This window comes from Equus przewalskii, chromosome 17, assembly GCF_037783145.1.
Source record: "Equus przewalskii isolate Varuska chromosome 17, EquPr2, whole genome shotgun sequence".
In the NCBI taxonomy this organism is placed as follows: domain Eukaryota; kingdom Metazoa; phylum Chordata; class Mammalia; order Perissodactyla; family Equidae; genus Equus; species Equus przewalskii.
The window spans coordinates 57,741,528-57,762,353 of NC_091847.1; the positions used below are offsets into that span (position 1 = coordinate 57,741,528).

Sequence of the window (20,826 nt, forward strand, 5' to 3'; positions counted from 1 at the left end):
TCTTCTCCAATGCATAGTCACCTTGGTAAAAGGCCACATGTCCCTTAGGAAGGGCTACGAAAAATATTTATAATATATCATCTGGCAATGTATTGGGGTCCTTCCTCAAGGGACTTCCTTTCTTTAAATGGCTCTGGGTTTGTGAACTGGCTGAAGTCTTGGAATTGGTTAAGCAGATATGGCTCTCTGTTTTAATTATTCATATTAGACATTCATTCTCCATTCTGAGATAATTTCTGCTTATGCAAATCAACCAAGACTTCAGTAGTTTTCTCATCTTAGGTATACCATGTTAAATTGTCAAATGCCAAAGATCCCTGTTGGTCAAACAATTTTAATCACTGCTCTGGCTCTGCTGCCTATCATAGTAGCAATTGAGACCTCCAATTGACCCTTGCCATGTCAGCAAATTCAGCCCAATCAAACATAATGTTCCTTCTACCACAACTCTAGACTCTTCTGAGTCATTGCCATATATATTTACTCAGGTTTCTGTTGATAAAAAATGATGCAGATCTTTGGGTGTGTATGGTACTTATTTTGGACCTGGCCACTTGGGGCTTGCCAGGACTTAAGTCTGGTCATTGGTCTAGAAGCATGGAGAGTTGGTGGGAGTTGGTCTTGATCCGGTAGATCGCTGTGAAGTAACTACCTCAGGGGAGGCCATCCGTCCTTGGACAAGGTGAGAAGGGCATCTTTACTGGCAAAGAAAGAGCAGCACAATCTAGAGAGTCAAGGTCTTAGACTTCGTTGGAATCTGCCCATGGCATTTTTATGGTCTCATTCTGTCTCAATTAATGCCTTTACTCAGCTAATGAGGTTGAGAATTCAACTGAGGTTGTAATTCTGCCACTCAGGGGATTGGACTTGGGGTTTTGTTTCCAGAAATCTTGACCTACAACTAAGGAAATAAGGGTAACTTTTGCAGGCAGATAGAGAAGTTTTGTTTCCTTACCAGCCCTTGAGATGGGAATTTAATATCCTGAGCTCATCATTTTTTTATCCAGATTTTCTAGTGCACTTAGAACAAACAACCAACCTATTATACTTTTATTTGTTTTAAAATTTTCTATAAGAGCAAATATTTGATCACCCAAAGCCCTGCCTTGTGTAGGCCTCTGAGTATAGGTGGCAATTTGAGTGACATTTTTCCACTTCATGTTGCAGAATACCAGAGTTCCCTTTACCACCGGCAATAGGGTCATTAATGCTTTTATTACTATTTAGTCAGAGAACTAACTCTTCGTTCCCATTCTTAGACTTCTGTTCCTCTGGAACCACTCTTGGTACCAATAATTGAAGCAGTTAGAGTCAGTGAGGAAAGCAGAACCACTATAAATGTCATGGAACAAGGGATTTATTATTGGATAAGAATTTACACAATTGTAGGAGATGGAGAAATAAGAGTGTGAAAGAATGGTTTGGAGATCAATGAAACATCACAAACCAGTACTTAAGCAGCACAAGTGGATAAATTGGTGCTTGTCAGGGAATATGTGAAGCCAGATATGTTCACCTGCCAGTATGGGACTGTGAAGGAAAACAGCTGGAGAAGTCTATAGAAGGTTGTTGCCTCTGTGACTGGTGATGGGCTGGGTATTATTGTTGATTAGAAAGGCTGGTAGTTAGGACATGGAGTGAGGATGAGTAGGAAGAAGCTAAAATCTTCTGCACTTCTGTATTTATTTCTCAGTGTGGGGAGAGAGAGCAAAGACAAGGTGTAATCTGCTGAGAGCTCTGTATCTGTCTCTCACTATCTTTAGCCATGAAGACTTGCAGAGTGTAACCACTGCTATTTCCCTTCTGCATTCTCAATCTTGGGATATTCTTACGTTGGCTACCTCTAACTGGGAAATTTAAAAGAGAAAGGGATTCTGGGGAACATAGTTTCAGACTGGCCAAACTGACACAGAATAAAACCACACACCTCTTATGCAACCTGCCAGCTTCTTTCTATTCGTCCAGTGGTGAGCTTACAGACCGCTTGTTGAAATAGTATTGTCATAAGATCAAAGTTTCTTGGGTTGCTTAGTGACGGCAGAGAGGACACTTGCCCTGGAGAGTCACCCAAATTATATAAAGCTTTGTTAGAGAAAGATAAATAAACTTTGTTTTATTAATCCATTAGGTTTTGAGGTTGTTACAGCAGTCTAGACTATTCTGATTAATGCACTTCTTGTTCCTCAAAGCAAGGGAAGTTAAGCAAGATGGTTCTTGTTTGGAGATGACAGAGGGTGCCCTTGGGCAGTGGAAAGAGCTCTTGCTTTTCGAAGAGGACAGTTACCGGAAGGCAGGCCTCTCTAGGAGAAAAACTCTCCCTGCAGCCAATGTGGTCATTTAGGGTGCAGCGTTTTGGGGAATGAGCAGCACCTTAGTATTCCTTTACCATCAAGTAAAAGGGATCACTTGTTTATTGTGTGTTTGACTCCAGGGAGGAAAGTGGTGTGTTCTGGAACAACCATGCCCCAGACTGAGCTGAGAACCCCCAGTGTTGTCCAAGTGTTGCATGGCTCCTAACTCTAGACCCACCTGAGAGAACTCTACACTGTTCAGTGCTGTTTTAGCCACATTGTATTTCTTCACTGTTTCTGATTGCTACTTCTTTTCTCTTGCTCCATTGACTGCTTCTGCCGTCTTCTTGTTCTAAATCTCTGCTCTCTGAGTTCTTAGCCATGTCATACTGCCCCCTCTTATATAAAAGACTCTCATACGTGCTTTTTATTTCAGTCATTATCACCTTCTTGAATTCTACTCTTACATCTCCAAGTACTGTATCAATGTTATTGTCGTTTTGATATCCCACTGCAGCATTCAATTCAATATCTTTAAGGCCAAACTCATTCCTTTTTAATAAAATTGTTTCTTCCTCATTTTGATTTTCCTGTTTATCAGGAGTTATTCTATTTGTCTAGTCAACCAGGCTAGAAACCTTTTTTGACCTCTCATAACCAGTCAGTCATATTCTATAAATTTTCCCTCATTTATCTTTTGCCCTTCAAATCCCTCTGATCAATAAGTGAGAGCTAGGCCAGTGAAAACCCTCTAGCCTTTAAACACATTTGTACATTTTTATTGACTTATGCATCTAATTTAAACATATTTAAAGCTAAATTTCGCTACTTTTGTATTATAATACTATGCATGTTTGCCATTCTGCTCTCAAACATAGTACGTTTCATCTCTTTTCTAATAGCTATATGTAAAAACAAACAAGACAGATTTTAAGAATATTTGTTATAAAGAAATGCTAGCAAATGAGTGCACAGCTATTAAAAGAGAAACTTTAAAGTTAGTTCCAACAAATGTAGAAATTATTAATAATAAAAAGATCTTGATCTTTGTTGGACAAACTTGGACAACTTATTGAGCAGAGCAACAAAATCAAATGGCAATTTTTATGTAACTTGTTTATTTATGTCTGGAAAATATGGGGAAAGTTATAACAATTTTGAAACAGTAGTACTGTTAGAATTTTTAAGACACAGTAATATTTAATAGCTAGAGAAAGTTACGGAATTGCAGTTATAATAAAGTTGTGCTGTATTTGAGATAACAGGATATTCATTCACAATTCAATAAAGACTTACTAGTGATAATACTAACAATATTTCATCAAGTTCTACCCCTTTATGAATCCAACTCTGGCTCAGAGAAATTCACTCTTAATGATACATAAAGGCACTCAAGGTGATTGTTCAGCATTTATGGATTTGAATTAAAAGATGCCCAGGGGCAGCCTGGTGGCCTAGTGGCTGAGTTCAGATGCTCCACTTTGGCAGCCCAGGGTTCGCAGTTTCAGATCCTGGGCGTGGACCTAGCATGGCTCTCAAGCCATGCTGTAGCAGGCGTCTCACATAAAATAGAGGAAGATGGGCACAGATGTTAGCTCAGGGCTAATCTTCCTCAAAAAAATAAGAAAATACAACAAAAGGTGCCCTGTTGCAACCGCTTCTCCTCTATTTCTTTCAAGGCTTGTTAGTTTAGCAGTCCCATGAATGCCTACTTCATTCAGCTGAATGCAGAATTTGATTTCTGACATTTGGCATTATGTTATGTCTGTTTTCTTGTCTTTCTCAGAGTAGAATCTACAAGGATCAGATTTTCAAAGGGACCATCGCCGAAAGCTTAGCATCTATACCTATCAACAGGATTATTGCATTTATTCCTTCACAATCATTTTGTGAGCAACTTCTGTGTGTCTAATAATAGGCTAGGTGCTTAGAAGATTAAATCAAATATGACAGTGTACGTATATTCAAAGGGCTTTTAATGTATGGAGCAGGTAGACTATAAACCAAGTACTACAGTGTAATGTGTTAAATATTATTTTATGGGGCCGGCCTGGTGGCATAAGTGGTTAAGTTCCCGCGCTCCGCTTCAGTGGCCTGGGCTTCACAGGTTTGGATCCTGGGTGGGGACCTGGCACTGTGAGTCAGGCCACTCTGTGGTGGCATCCCATGTAAAATAGAGGAAGATAGGCAGAGATATTAGCTCAGCAACAATCTTCTTGAAGCAAAAAGAGGAAGATTGGCAACAGATGTTAACTCAGGGCCAGTCTTCCTCACACACACACACACAAATATATATACATATACATATGTGAATATAGACATATAATTTTAGAAGTAGGAGGGCACAGAGCTGAGATAGTGCATGGCACATAGTAGGTACTTAATAAATAGTATTATTTAACAAGGTATTAATAAATTATTAAGTAAGTACTTAAATATTGAGTAGATTAGTGGACAGATGAGTGCATAAATTTATGGATATAATTTGACTATAGATTGAGAGGATCGTGGCAAGCTTCCTAAAGGAGACGATGTTTAAAATGAGTTTCAAAGAATGAAAAGTTATCAGGGACAGAAGAGGAGAAGTGCACTCAAGGCAGTCAGAAGAGGTATGAAACAGAGAAAGCATGAAAATTATGTGTTCAGGTAAATGATTTCTAATGGATGGAACAAAGAATTCACGTTGGGCCGTGGTCGGAAAACAGTATTTTTAAAATTTCATGAATTCTTCCTTAAAATTGTTCCTCCTTGTGATTCTCTTTTGAAAAATGACACCTCCAACTAAACAAAAAATCTGGATATCCCCTCCCCTCCAGTCTCCCACCTCTATTTCATTACTCACCCTTGCTGCAGATTTACCAACTTCTTATCTCTGAGCCACTCTTTCCTCTTTGCTTTCTCCAGTACATCCTCCAGTCAGGCTCTCATCTCCTCTAGCCTTCCTTCACAAAGATTTACCGGGTACCTGTTATGCTCCTCTACATTGCTATTAAAGTGGCGTTTCAAATCTGTAAATGTGATCGTGTCCCTGCTCATTTATTTACAAGAGGCCATCAGGAGCCAGATCATGAAGAGCCTCATGGACTAAGCTACAGAGTTTAGGTTTTTCTGAAAGCTAAAGGCAGCCGTTAACAGCTTTCAAGCCGAAGAGTGACATGTCTCTATTTGTATTTTAAAAAGATCATTCTGAAGGCACCAAGGATGGTGCCCTGGAGAACTCACTGAAGGGATGTGTGGAAGGAGAGGAGCTGATGAAAGATACTTAGAAGGAGTGGACAGAGATATGGGAGAAATATTTGAAGAGAGTGGAGTCACAGTAGTCAAAGAAAGATGTAGTTTTGTAAAGGAGGGAGCTCACAAAAAGACTTTTATCAGGTGAACTCTTCCCAAGAGAGTTAGGCTCTCACCAATATCTGTCACTCCTTCTTCTGGTGGGAGCAGTGAGTGAGGACATCAGAGAAGATAGTAGCTCCTACGTAAGAGGTTGAAGCTGGAATGTCATCAATGTCAAAGAATGATTCTCTTATATTCCACAGCTTTCCATCTCTTGACACTTTGGCTTGACAATTAAGCCTATGAGAAACTTAGGGTGCAGGAAAGAACTGAAGTTTGTAAGGTCAGTCTTGTTCCCATTTTTGTGAAGTCACTGCCTACCACCATCCATCACTCCTGGTTACCCTCTTTGAGCTATTATGGGAAATTCAGATTTTGCCCCAAAATTATCTAAAATGGGCAAAGACTACATTCAATAATCTATCTACTATGCTGAATTATGAATTTATTCCCTTAAAATTCCCTTAAACATTATTATATAATAGAATATTATGAATTCTATTCCCCATCTCACATTGTATTCATTTATATAATTCACCAGGAATGATATATTCAGTGAAATTACAATATAAAAATGCTCCAGATAACACAATGCCAGCAGTAGAAACATGACCTAAATTTGCACAAGCAGAACACCCTCTAATTATTAAATTGCTGAGGAGAAATTAATGCCCAGAATAAATTTGCTTCTAAATTAAATTCCCAAAGAATTAAAATCCAAAATTTAACTCTCCGTTATGTTTTATTTTGCTGATTTTCAGCTGAGTTGGGGTTTTAAGTCAGGGTGGGTTCCTTCAGCAGCTGCAACCTGCAGTGTCTTCTACCGGTGCCTTTAAAGAATTAGCCCGAGAATCACGAGGACACGCCGGATCATCGCAGTGCTACCTGCTCACTCATGTGACTGAGAAAGCGCAAGAGTCTGTAGACCCATAGCAGCAAAGCTAGCAGAGTAATGTAACCAGGGTTTAGAATATAATACTGTCCAGATTCCACTGCAGGTGCCAGCCAAGAATCATGCATTTAGTGGAATCTGGGGCATAGATAGAGAAAAAAATGTTAGAAATAATAGAAATATTTTTTATTTTAACTTTTCAATGATAGTGGTCAGTTGATTATCAATAGTTTCCACTTCTGCAAGTCCAAAGTTTTCATAGCTTCAAAAGCAGAAGTCCAATGAAAACCAGTAACTTGTGCCACATGCTTCTTCAAAATAAACTTTCCCTTTTTTTCATTTTTAATGCTCTTGTTTTGGGGTAATCTTTACAATTCCAGTGGCTCCATGTCCATCACTTATATTCTTCTTTTAACAGGACTAGACTTTTTTTCCATTATGGATCATTTAGCAGCAGCTGAGAAACAGGGTTGGAAGAGAACAAGCAATCGTAGATTTCTTCTACCAACGTTCAAGACTCCAAAAATCTCCACTGCTACAGATTAAGAGATGCTTGCTCCAACCCTGTACTTCCTATTTCAGGCTGAGTCACCTCCCAATAGTACATGCGTGGAAGTCTTCTCATTCTAATAGGAGTCTTTACTGGTTCTCGCAGAGGTCTTCCTCACTCACTGTGGGACCAAGTCCCAGAAGAAGTGATAGTACATCTCCAGTTTTAATTCCCAAAGGGAGTCTCTCCTGACCTCAGGAAAGAATGTTATATTTGCACTTATGACAGGATTTCTGCTTGTTCCATTTGAAGTCTCTGAAATACCTCTCGTGACTACTAAGATGACTCTCTTTTCTGGTCAAAGCTAACTACAGTTCTTGGCTCAAGCACACTAGTCAAAGTCTTGCTTAAAGCTCCAACTGGCCACTTGCTCACTTGTACTAGTGTCTAGCTACATAATCCAAGCCTCACACTAGCCACACGCATGCAGACTTGAGCCACAATATAAGCTTCTGCTGATTTTAAAGTTCAAAGGACTGAGAAACCATCACTTACTAAAGGTGCTCATTTCAGCCGCATTAGTGTTCAATCTGATCGTGTCATATTTTGATCGAAAACTGTTTCGTCCTGAATCTGTTCTCGCAATTTTCCAGCCAAGACATCTTATGTTAGGGATTGAGGATGCCAATTGACCACACTGTTTCCCTAGTTTTATTGATTCTGAATTGAAAAAATGTACATAAGAGCCAGATAAAGATATCAGCATTATTGTCGATGAAACTGGATTGGAAAGTGTGGTTTAGGCTTGAGGCCAAAATGGGTCCCTTCGTATTTCCTCCTTGAATGCTACTGCCCTTCCCACTAGTAGGCACAATGGCTGGGGAACTATAGGTTTCACCTCCCCACACTGCTCTATTGAGTTTTGTGCATGGAGCAAGCAGGTGAAGGAAGAACATAAAGCTTGAGAACAAGCAACTTGAAAAAAAATACGGGACAGTTCCCACGAGAAAAGTTATTTTTACTTCATTAACTCTGCTTATAATCAGTCAGGTGCTCCCCAGTATTAGGGAGGTTTGAAATATGATGAGTGGAGACATGGACAGTGGTTTTCTTCCTAATATTTTTAAGAAGGTGGATATTTCTGCTTTATGACCTGAGACAGGAGTATGGGAGGACAGAGAAAGGATTCTGTCTGCAGAAGAGATCACAATGTCAAATTCTGCACAAAAAGGCCAAAGCCAAGGTGAAGAAAGATGAGGACAGAAAAGCGTTCATAAACTCTAGCATGGTGCAGTTCATTGGTAATCTTAGAAATAGCTGTTTCTGTAGTGAAATGATTCTCAAACTTTAGTGTTCTTCAGAATCACTTGGAGAGCTTACTAAACACAGATTGCTGAGCCCCAGCATCTCAGAGTTTTTGCTTCAGCAGGTCTTGGATGAGGGCAGTTGAATTTGCATTTCCAACGAGTTCCCAGGTGATACTGATGCTGCTGGTCTGGGTACCACATTTGGAAAACCGCTGCTGTACAGCATTGGGGGCAAAAGCCAAATGGCAGTTGTGGAGTGAATGGACAATGAGAAAGCATAAACAGGATATGTTAACTATTCTTGCGAGGAACTTGGCTATGAAGAAAAGTAGAGAATAAATAAATGGTGGGACTAGAGGTTAGTGGCATTGAGGATGGATTTCCTTTAAATTATACATATATTTTTATTTTTATGCCATTTTTTATAATGGATTTTTTTTTTCTGTTAGACGTTTAAAACTGAACACTGTTATGAACTATCTCTTTATAGTGGTTGTATGTGCTGGATATCTTCTGTTTGTTCTGGCAGATCCACTCTCTCTATTTTTTACCATGCCCTGGGAGCTCCCTTGCCATCTGGCTTCCTATTGGGTTTGGCCAATGGGGATCTCTGGAAGAGATCAGAGGGAGGGAGGAGAGTGAGGTTGGGGTATTTAATCCTCTGTCTTTTTCCCTGCCAAGTTGTTTTGTACTGGCTCTGTCCCTTGACAAAAGGCCATTGCTTCTTTCTCTTCTGTAAAAGATTCTCTTCTTCCACATTCTGGTAACTGTTATCTCCTCCTGTTCCTATTCTCTGTGTTTTTTCTATACCCTGCCCAAGTCTTTAAGCAAATACTCCTTTATCAAACCTTGCTTGAATTATTCTATCTTGAGTATACCATCTGGGATGTGGGATGCTGAATGATATTGGGGTGTGTGGGTATGTGCAGTCACATGTGCATGCTCCCATGCATATATGTATGTGTGTTTCTGTCCATAACTCACAGAGTTTCTTTTGGGTTACAACCCTTCCTCCACTTTCAGTCCATGTGATTCAGGTAGAAATGACTCTACTCTTCTCCAGATCCAGGAGTTGACAGGTGACCCAGGTATATTGGTATTCCCTGACCACAGTTCAGCTCAGAGAAGCGCATTTGATCTAATTTGATTCAGTGAAGTTCAGCCTCTACATTAGATATCTTTGAAAGAGGTGCTCTCTTTCCTCTGTGATTGCTAAGCTGGTACTATGTAAGCGCGGATCTTCCTTTGATCTTTATCATCACTTAAGAGACCCTGACTAGAAATGAGGGACTACAAAGGAAAGTAGAGATGAAAAAGGAAGAGAAACAGATTCCTAATGATATGTTTCAAAAACATGGATTCAACTGAAAGTGGCTACTTCTAAGTGTTAATATTTATTTTGCTTAGGTAATTTTGAGTTGAGTTCTGCAATTTGCAGCAGAAATTGTTTTAACTGATGTATTCCTTAGTCCTCCCTTTTTCTAGGTGTGTTCCAATTTCCACCTCTGGCTACCTACATAATGCTTCTTTGAACTTTTTCTAATTCCCTAGATTCTTCCGAAATTTACCTTTCTCTACTCCAAAGGAATATTTCTATGTATATATTCTCTCTTGGACAACCTTGTAAAAAGTGTATCAAAAATATGTTTTACCCTGGAAAAAAAATTGATCTCAAAAAGACATTGGCAGTGGAGTCAATATACTATATTTACAACCTTACTGACACATCTGAGGCTTTAAGATAGGAAAGATTCAATTGGTGTCATTTTAAATCTATAGACCTTGAACCATGAAAGTACATGAAATTATTATGAGATTACTTCAAAACTATCTTCTGTTTATACTTTTTACTACAGCTCTGTTGGTTAACCTACCATATCTTGAACTAAAAAGATAAGCTAAAAATGTGATAAACTCAGATGATAAGATGTTAAAGGTACAGAAATCTAAGAGAACAAGAGAGTAAAGTAAGAACATTATCATGGAGGTAACAGATAAAAATTAAGTGTTAAGATAGGCATAGGATCTTCATACCTTCTGGATTGTGAAGCTTACTACTCCCACTGCTTAGCAACATTCACCAGGTGCCAGAGAAGTCAAAATATATGTCTTAAGCCCCAGAGTTTGTTAACACCTTTAAATGTACTTTCCAATTCACTAAAAATACATTTTAAAAATATGTGAACTGCTGCTATTTGAAATTAAGGAAAAATTCATTCATTTAAAGTAAGCTTTTTTAAAAAAAGACTCAGCTTGTGTTTATAAAACCTGACAAGTACAAAGAAGAAAATTTGTTAACGCTCAGATTTTAAAAAAAGAAACAATGGTTGGGGAAACAGTAAGCTAGTCCTGTGAATCTGAAATGTATTTTAGCATTTCAAGACATAATTTTTTTAAATGTCAGAAATTTAAGTTTCCAAGTAAATGCAAAGTTATTAATACCTTCTTGTCAAAGTGTGTCCTCTTTAATTAGTAAGTTTATTTGCAGATATTTATTTGCCATTGTTTCACAAGCTTCCACCCTTCTGTGTTCCATCCATCCACATCAACACTGGGAGTGATGCTGGGGTTCCCCAAGGGACTGACAATGGCTGCAGAAGTGCTCCCCTACCCTCCCCTTCACCGCACAAGAGCAGCTGATTTCAGCAGCTGTTTGTGATCCCTGGCAGAGGTTAATTCCTTTATGCCTTGGGACAGCTGCTTGGGGCGGCAAGTGTTTCCTTGGGCAGCTGGAAAGAGGACAGGCTTTACCTACAGCTGCTCCAGAGATGGAGATTTTCGCCAGCTGTAGGGGAGTGCAGAGATCCAAGAGCCCCTTGTTTATAAGTCTGCCTTCCAGGAGACTCAGTCAGAGCTGCACTTTAATTCTTAGACTAGCAGTGTCACCAGTTCTACTGACAGTGGACAGGCGCTGTCAGGAAACTCAGTCAGTGAATTCATACAGGAAAATGTGTTTGGTCTATTACTGTCTCTTTGAAAAATAATGCCTTTGCCTGCTATTTTTATGTAATTCAAAGTGATGGAAGGAATCATGTGCTGAATCTCCCTGGTTAGCCCAGCAGCCCTCTGCCTTGGCTGCTCGTGGAAATCACCAAGAGCTTAAAAAAGTATGGATGCCCAGATCCCACTCTCAGAGATTCCCATTTCAACAGCCTAAGTGGCAGCCTAGGCACCGGGATGTTTAATAGCTTCCCAGGTGATCGTCATGACCAGCCTAAGTTGAGAAGCACTATGTTAGTCCTACTTATTCTCTGAAATTGTTCTCAGAACCACCCTATTGTATTCTCAGTCAAATCTAGAGCATCCTCCTTTGTCTCATACACCTGTTTGGTTCATAGCCAAACACTTTTTTAAAATTGTCACCTAGCAGTTCTTAGCATTTTATGCCTTCTCCTCCCACTTTGTTCTTCATTTTCTAACCATTATATCAAGACATCACTTGTTTTTTTGCCTGCTGTGTGCCAGAGATTTGTAAGAAGCTAATAATTCCTAAAATCAACAAAATAAGGCGGTGTGCTAATTTTATTTTTCACTTTCTCTTGATCTTTTTTTTCTTTTCCCATGCCCATCATGGCTTGCCTTCCTTTATTTAGAAGCCCTCAAGGAAATGAGGAACTCGGACAAACATTGGCTTAGATATTATATTCATTTTAAGATGATGTTCTACTCTGGTATCTAATAATTCTCAGAAAAAATGGAAAGGCTTAAGTAGTTAAAAATGTCCGTCAGTGCGAGTAGAGCAGGGGGATAGGTCCCAGAGGATGCCTTGTGCTCACCTGTAATTTGAAAAAATTAAGCAATAAAGGAAAATGTCTATGATCTTATGAAGAAAATGAAAATTTAAAAACAAAAACGGCTAGTAGTTAGGAATTAGTAAAAAGTAATTAGCGGGCATTGTTCTCTTCTTTACTTTTCTGTTCTCTCCTTGGGCTCTGAAAATAAAGCTAAAAATGCATGAATGATTTTATTTTAATTTCAGTCTGATCTCTCATGTTTCCTTGATCAGCCATCAGTAGTGGTGAGTTTTCTCTGAGAATGGGTCTTGAAGATTTAACAGAAATAGCTCTCTGTATTGCCAAAGTGAAATGGAGAGTTTATCCTAGGATGCTGAGAATGAAATGTTTTTTCCACCCCCACCCAATAAAAGGAAAAAAATGGTGTGACAATAAGTATTTTCGGTGTTGGGATTACTTAGATTACATTTTTACACATTTTTGTTTCACAATATAATAATTTAACTCACCTACTTCATTGAGCTTTCGTGGGTAGAATCATAAAATTGCAAAAATAAGCATTGATTATACACTAGGCAAGCTTCATGAGAATGTCCTATCTAATTCTAATAAAGTCCTCCTGAGGTAGGGTAATTAAATAGATCTTGCAGATAAAGAAACTGAAGGCCAGGGAAATTAAATAACTTCTACACTGCCACTCAGAGGAAAGTGGCCTTGTAGAAATTCAAATCTAGAGCTGCCTGAGCCTAAGTCATGAGAGGTTTTCTGATTCAAGGACTAAACCTTGGATTCCAGGTTTGAGATGTTACACTTTGGTGATACAAGCTGTAGGTATAGCTTTGTGCTCAAGAGATTGGACTTTGGAGACAGAAGGATAAGAATGTGAATTTTGGGTTCACTGAATAATAGCCTCTATAAGCCTCAGCTTTTTCAGCTAAAGAATGGATTTCTTCCTACCTATTTTATGGTAGAATTGAATCCTTTAAGGATTCAATGAGGTATTATGAATAAAGCACTCAACTTGGGCTAGCAAAGAGTAAATATTCAAAAACAGTAATAATATTATTATAATTGATATTATTTTAGTATTTAGCACCTAGAATAAATTGTTTTTGATACTTAAATTGTTTGATAGTCTTACTTTGAGTCATTAGCTATTCATTCATTATTCAACATACATTAATTGAGTACCTACGATGCGTCAGCACTGAGAATACGTTTTTCAGCACTGAGAATACGTTAGTGAACCCAACAGATAAAAATGTCTGTTCTTGTGGATCTTACATTTGTGCATTAATTATCTTGCCTTTCTATTAGCAAAAAGACTCAAATAACTATTAGAGAATTAGCTATTTAAAACAAAGTCCAGCTTATCTTTTCCATTCTATTTGATATCAAGTATTTCAAAGAGAGTTCTTAATTTTAGCCATAGATAAAGTATGAATTTCAGGCATGAAAAGATTAAATGTTGCTAACAGCTATCCCAAATTAACCCATTGAAATTTGTTTGACTTAGAAGAGGTACTAAAAATCAATTAGCACGGTATAATGGGGCCTGCATAACTGTTTTATTCATTCTCTGGATCTTTCACCTGAAACCATCATGTTTTAAAATACAGAGTCAATTGATTAAGCATGGTACATTCACCTTATATCAGCAGCACTGTGGAATGTGCTCAGTAGTTCAGCCAGGAGCAAGACAAAATGAGGCTGTTGAAAGCCAAGTGCAGTAGTTGATAGACCTCAGACGGAGGTGGCATGTCATTTGTTTGGAATTTGTGGTTCTATTATCAGAGCAGCAAAGGGCAGAAGGAAGAGTTGCATGGAAATAGGTTAAAGTAAGGGAGTGAAAATCTGAGGGCTAACATGCTTACGTTTTACTTGTTTTCCTGTGGTTTGTCTGTAACTTTCTGTCTTTTTCTTTCTCTTGGTGCTGTAGGAATTGGAGATAGAAAAATCTGAACTAATCTGAAGAATAGTAGAGGATCTGGTAAAGAATTTTGGGAAGAAATCCAGGGAGGTAAAATAAGATAACATTGTTCTGTGTAAGTTAGAATTATTTGATTTTGGGGGGTTTATTTGGTGAGGAAATTTGGCCCTGGACTAACATCTGTTGACAATCTTCCTCTTTTTACTTGAGGAAGATTGTTGCTGAGCTAACATCTGTGCCAGTTTCCCTCTATTTTGTATGTGGGATGCCACCATAGCATGGCTTGATGAGCAGTGCGTATGTTCATACTCAGGATCGGAACCCGTGAGCCCCAGGCTGCCAAAGTGCAGCGCGCAAACTTAACCATTATGCCCCGGGGCCAGCCCCTGAATTATTTGATTTTTTAAAAGCTTTTTGAAAATCAATTCAAAATGTAAACTCTTTAGAACAACGTAATCAAACTGTCCTCATCTCCCATGACTCCACTCCGTGGAGGCCTTCTGTCCAACACATACATTGGAGGTACTGAATTCCCGTTTCTTAGCCTGTACCTGTATGCATAACTATTTTCAATCATTGCTAACATGTCACTAACTGATCAGGCTAAAAAAAAATCTGTTACTAGCTAAAGGAAACAATCAATGTTGTAGACGCACTTTGAGAAGAAGAGGAGAGGAAATGAAAGAGAACAACTCTTTATGTTACTTAACTAAAAGTAACAATAATTTTTTGCTTGAAAATGCATGTGCAGTATGTTTTTTATTTGTGATGACAGTGAGAATGGTTTTAATCAACGGTTATATTGATTGTGCTAGATTTGCACTTGCAAATCATTTCTCCTCCATTCTCTTCACCCTGCCACGGGAGACTGTTCTGTGTGGATTACTTGCCTTCTGGCTTCCAGGCGGGGTTGGCCAATGGGGAACCTCAACAAGAAATGTCAAGGTGGTCCCCCGGCTCTGTCATTGTGAGGTTGCCTTGGGCTAGCCTTATAAAGGCTTCAAGGAGAGGACCTTTCGATATAACTTCCTCCTTCTGGGTTTTGATAACTACTCCTTGCTCTTGCCCCTTCAGGCCTAGAGATGTAGAGCAGGCTGCTGTTGGTTTTCTTGCACTATGCTTACATCCTTTTAAATAGGACCTCTAACTTCAGAATTATTCATTCTCTACCCTCTTTCCTACCCTTTCTTGCCCCTGCCTCTTTCTTCCCTTCTAGGGCTCCAGTTTTACTCCAGCCTTCACCTTTCCCTCTGCTTAGGAAAGGTGATAAGCACTGAAGCCTTGGGGCATAAATCACAATTGGTCTAGCAAACCATTTTGAATCCTATTCATTTTTCCAATGATTGCTTTATACAAGTTCATATGACCTAGATATGGCCACTGAGGCCTGAGGGGAAGACTGCCATCCGAGAGTTTTTGGAGGACTTTTCCTTCCCAATAAAAAGAGACTTTATAAAAGAAAAGTCTTCCTCTTCTAGGATAGATGCTGATGTGTCTTTTTGCGATACTCAGAGCTGCTACCTCCATCTTGCAACCATGAGGGAGACGTCTTGACACACTGCGTATGGCTGAGCTGAAAGATGGAGAGCACCCAGGCCCTTGCTGAGGTCATTGTGCCTTTGAATTTTCAGTCCTGGAACTACCTGCCTTGTTATGTACAATTGTGCACCCATTATTTATTAAATGACTTACAGTTACTTTTACTGTCATTTATAGCTCAAGCATCCAACTAATTATTGGGATTATTTTTCTGAATAAAAGTGATCTAGAACAAAAGTTTGACCTGCCAAATACCATTTCAAATTACTCTTTAAAACCATAGGTGGTCTGTTAACCTAGGAGGAGTGGGCAGGAAATCAGGAATTATGGTTTGTTCCTTAATTGTGTGTATACTCATATGGCATAAGCATAGTTAATCCTATTTCTTTGAAAAAGTTACCTTAGATTAATGAGTAAACCTTTAATATGAAGGCATTTCAGCAGTTGGATGATAACAGTAGAAATTATCTTGCAGTGTAGTTGTCAAAGAAAATCGAAGCTCGTCTTGTCTTAAAATATTTAATTACACATGTCATTGGCAAGAAAAAAGTCAGAACAGAGATATTTTGCAAGTAGAAATAATTATTTCTATGGGAGAAAAATATGAGTTATTCCTTACAGATAGCCTTGGCTATTCCCTGTCTTAAAAACCATGATCATTCTTATCTTCCGGATTGTGAATGTTCTCTTTTTTCTCTAGAATCCCTGTTCCATTCTCTTGGCCTGCCAGTTCTGTCAGTCCTTAATGCTAATCCTCAGAGTGTATGTGCTCCAATAAGCTCTTTCTGGACTGTGCTTTCCTTCTCTTTGGAGCCATAGCACTAATTCACTACTTCCTATAATTAATAGCACTTGGACTTAGGCACCTAGAGGAATGTTCAGCCATCTTGCTTTGGGATAAAATTAAACATTTTGAAACTGCCCTACAAGTCCGTGTAAGACCCAGCCCTCACCAGCTTCACCAGCCTCATCCTGTCACAGGATGATTTGTGTGACCACTTGGGCCTTAGTCTACTTCTTTGAACACCGCTCAGCTTTCATCCTGCTTTTCTTCTTGCCAGGGGTGCTCTTCTTGTCACGCTCCCCTTCACCTTGATAAATCCTGCTCGGTCTTCAGACCCTGAAGAATTAAGCTAGTTTATCCATTCTTTGCTCTTTTAGTCTCTTGGGCCATCCCTGGGAATACTCACTACAATTATAATTTTGTGTATGTGCTTGTAACCTAAATGTCAGCTTCATCCCTTTGAGAAACTCCTTCCTCTGGTATATTTGGGAAAAGGAATGTTTGGCTTCTGGCCATTTTGAAGGCAGTCACTTGGCATGGACTTTACAATGCAATACTGTGAATATTATTTGCTTTTCCTCCACTAGCGGGACTCTGGGCTCACTGTCTCCTTCAGCACTTGCTGCCATCCCCACCAGGAGGTGATGTGAGAAAAGTCACAATTCTCTTTGCTGAACTTTAACCTAATTACCCACAATCCTACTAACAAAAGGCTATCCAAGTGTAATATACTTTACTAAAGAGTTAGGGATTACTAGAGGTAAATTATAGTACAGGAGAAAAACGTCTTGAAACTATATGTGAAATATCACTATTCCAAAAGTTCAAGGAAGAGAATCTCACATAAGTTCTCCTTTTTGGGCAACCTTAATTTCTTACCCCTTTTCCTAGTCTTGAGTTCTGCCCTCCCTCACACACTGGAGAGTAGGATCTTGTCTTCACACTATCCTGGGGTAAATTTTGATTTATTTGTTCAATTCCTTGCTCAGAAGTGCTGATCTTGCTTTATAATTCTTGCCTTTCTATTTACAAGGTTGAGTGAAGGCAGACAATTAGCCACAGTGGATTGTTTCTTAAAATGTGAGTTCTGTCTAAAATAAAACCATGGAGGCATTCTATAAGACCACTTAGAGAGGGTTCCCACTTCAACGTAGCTAACCTTAGCAGACTTTCCACGCCTGTGAAATGAAGACGTTTCCTCTTTCTTTGTAAATCTCTTGGTAGGAACTGTTGGAATACATTACACATGTGCACACACACACACACACACATGCACACACACCCTCCAGGGAAGACAACAATTCTTGTAGACTTAGCTTAGATCCATATTAAGGAATAAAAACTTTTCTCTAAATCTAACTTAATCTGTACAGTTTACCCTCTCTGCAGTAGAGATGGCAGTTGGTAGATACAGATAGATGACACTTTTCCTTTGTTCCCTCTCCTGCTTTTAGACCATGCTCGGAAGCTTCTCAATACATAAGAACTACATAAAGAGCAGGACCCATGATTGTGCCTTTTCAAACAAAAAGCCATCTACTCTTTAGAAAAATGAACAAGAGAAGTAACCAACTATGGGAAGCTTTGAAATGACAATTTCCCCTGTGCCTTGAGCCAGTTTAAATTCCTGGGAAGGGTGCTCTTTTCCACTGGTCTCTGTAATAGGATTTGGGGAAATCTTAGCATTTATTTTCTTCCCTATCTGGGAACAAACTCCAGTGAGAGGTCTGGGAAGGAGACTGTTATTCCATCAGCACATGAGATAAAATTGCTTAATGTCTGTCTCCTGTGCTCAAATTTAGTTCTTAAAGGCATAAATGATGTCTGCCTTATTCACAGCTTAGCCCTTGGGGATAGCATAGTATCTTGCATAGAGTAGGCCCCCAATAAGTACGTGTGAAGATGAAGAAATGGAGGAATAAAGGAAAGAAAGTTGGACCTAGGAGGAACATGAGAGATCTTTCCAAATAGAGATACAAAGACACAGAGTGGTTACGTAACTCGATTGACATCACACAGGTAATGAGTGAAAGCACTGGAAGTGGAGCCTAGGTTTCATACCCCACACTTATGTCAGCACACTTTGACCAAGACATTATCTAATTCACTGCCCCAGCAATGGAACGTGGGGCTACTTTGCCCCCAGTAAGAGACTTAACAAGCCTGCTCTGAGATTTATTCTGGGGATAGTAAAGGGAGATCTCAGTCCTTTAGCATCTGAAAAGCAGGCAGAGTATCAAGCCAATAACTGAGGTATGGAAAGTAACATTGGCAGTCACCAATGACCCCTTTAGGGGAGAGGAGGAGGGGCCCTCAAGGGGCTAGAATCCAGGCACAACTGATGATCAGAGTGTATAGAATAAATTTCTCGAAAGAGGGAACTACAAGTACAAAGATGTTGAGAAAGGAACACACTTGGCAAGGCCAAGGACCAGCAAGGGGCCAGTGTGGATACAGTGGAGTGAACAAGTGTTGTGGGCCAAGCATCCAAAACTAGGCAGGGCCCAGGCCCCCTGGGGCTTTGTAAGCCATGGCAAAGCATCTGGGTTTGATTCCAAGGTCAATGGAAAGCCTTTGAAAGGCCATAGAAAAGGAAGAACCGTGATCTGATTTTCACATTTTAAAATCATTCTGGTCAGAGTGTGAGGAAGGGGAGGCTGCCAGGGAAAAGAGCAGAAGCAGCAAGCAAAAAGTGACCGCAGTAGCCCACTTGGACCCTGAGGGTAGGCTTGGACGAGGGAAGGGCCATCTCCCTCCATGTCACCTGTCTGCATCTGATTAGAAATACTCTTTGCTCTGTGTTCCCATGTTCTTTTTAACATTTCGGCCTTTTATGATTATATTTCTGTATGTCCTACAACACCTGCAGATTATAGGTTCCCTGTCGACCTTTGCAGCCAATATGGAATCCAGTTCAGGGCCTTGTTCAGACCAGGCACTTAGTCAACTGTTATTTGAATGTGAAGTAGCTGTTTTCATAGAGATTCCGAGGCAAAAATTGAATTTCGTGGCAAATTTGTGGGAACTTACTCTACTTTTCAGTTTTTGCCTGAGAGATCTTTATTTATGTTTTGCGTAAAGCCCTTAACATTTTTTCCTTCTATTATGCCCATTTGTATACTTAGCTTATTTCCCCTACTAGATCATGAGCTACGTGCGGGCAGATTGCTGTATTTTGTTTGTCACTTCATACCTCAGTGCACAGAGTGGGCATTCAATATGTGTTTATTGGATAGGTTAGATCTAGGGAAATGTTTTTTTAATTTACGTCCGTTGCTGCTGGGGATGGTATGCTGCTCTCTTAATGACCAGAACATAATCTCATTCATGGAGCCAGGACATCTATTTGGCTTTCTAATAAACCTCTCAGCTATTCCCATGGTTGTGACTAAAGGAGGGCTATAGGGTAGTGAACACTGGAAACTTAAGGAAGGCCTGGTACTGGAAGTTGCTTTTTCAGTTGTTAGTATTATCCTTACATGTCCACAGCTTGCTTGCTTTTAGCTCTGATTCCTCCTAATTTGTTGCTTGTTCCCTGTGTCAATGATAATAAATTGAAAGTAAAACTGGCATGTTTCATTTGCGGTCTTGTTCACTGAAATAAGGTTCAGGAGATAATGGGAAGTCTACAGGATAGTAGGGGATGGGAGGGAAATGAACAGTTACGTGTGGCAAAACGCTGGTCTGGCACAATAAATACAAAGTCTTCACTGATGTGATAGTCAGCCCAAGGTGAGTGAACCAAGGATGGGACTGCTCCTCTCTCCTTGGCCTTAGCCCTCCATCTTCCTCTCCCCTTCACTTGATAGGGTGTGGAGGAGATGAGGAAGGCACTGAACAGGTGATAGGAGAAGTGAAAATTGTAACTAACACTTGTTGAATGCCTACTGAGGGCCGGGGTTATTTTAAGCACTTTTGACATATAAACTCATTTAATCTTCACAGCAACTTTAGGAAAGAGATTGCTACTATCATCCTCATTTTGCAGATGAGGAAATCGAGGCACAGAGGTAACTTACTAATGTAATTTGCCCAAGGTCAAGGGAAATTGAAGGGGAATTTCAAGAGATGTATTCCAGAGTTGTTTATACGCATGTAAAGATGGAGAAAGAAATAGATTATAGATTCCAGAAGAATACCTGAAAATTTATTTCCTCCTTCTGGATCTCTTCCCTGAAGAAAGTCAGTCACTGAACGTTGAAGCCGCACTGTAGTTTTAGTGGGATGAGAAAATGCTTTGGGTGGCAGTATTTCTATTTCCACTCTATAAATTATGCAGGTCCTTTCTGAGGTAGCCTGTTTAAACATGTTGACTCACCCTTCTTGTAAAATGTGTATAGATATGATTTGCTACAGGGAACTATTTTAAAGACTCAGGTGCGGTTGCAGATTATCATGGCAGCTAACTATAAATTGGTTAGCAGGGGTATGCAAATGAGAGCCTTTCAGGGTCAGGGTACAATTATCACCAAAAACTGGAAGGAAGATAAGCCATAAAAAAGTAAGAAGAAAAATCCAAATATTTA

At 39.5% G+C, this 20,826-nt stretch overlaps 1 long non-coding RNA gene across 2 annotated transcripts in view; it reads left to right on the top strand.

Annotated features, from left to right (window-relative positions):
• Nucleotides 1–20,826, top strand: part of LOC139076824 (uncharacterized) — a 351,089-nt gene that overhangs the window by 187,011 nt on the left and 143,252 nt on the right. The window contains exon 7 of one of the 2 annotated variants that reach the window (XR_011528813.1): nucleotides 13,987–14,067. The exons of the other annotated variant lie outside the window; for it this stretch is intronic. This is a non-coding gene — a long non-coding RNA (uncharacterized lncRNA). The remainder of the gene's footprint in view (nucleotides 1–13,986; nucleotides 14,068–20,826) is intronic. 2 annotated transcript variants of the gene reach the window in all.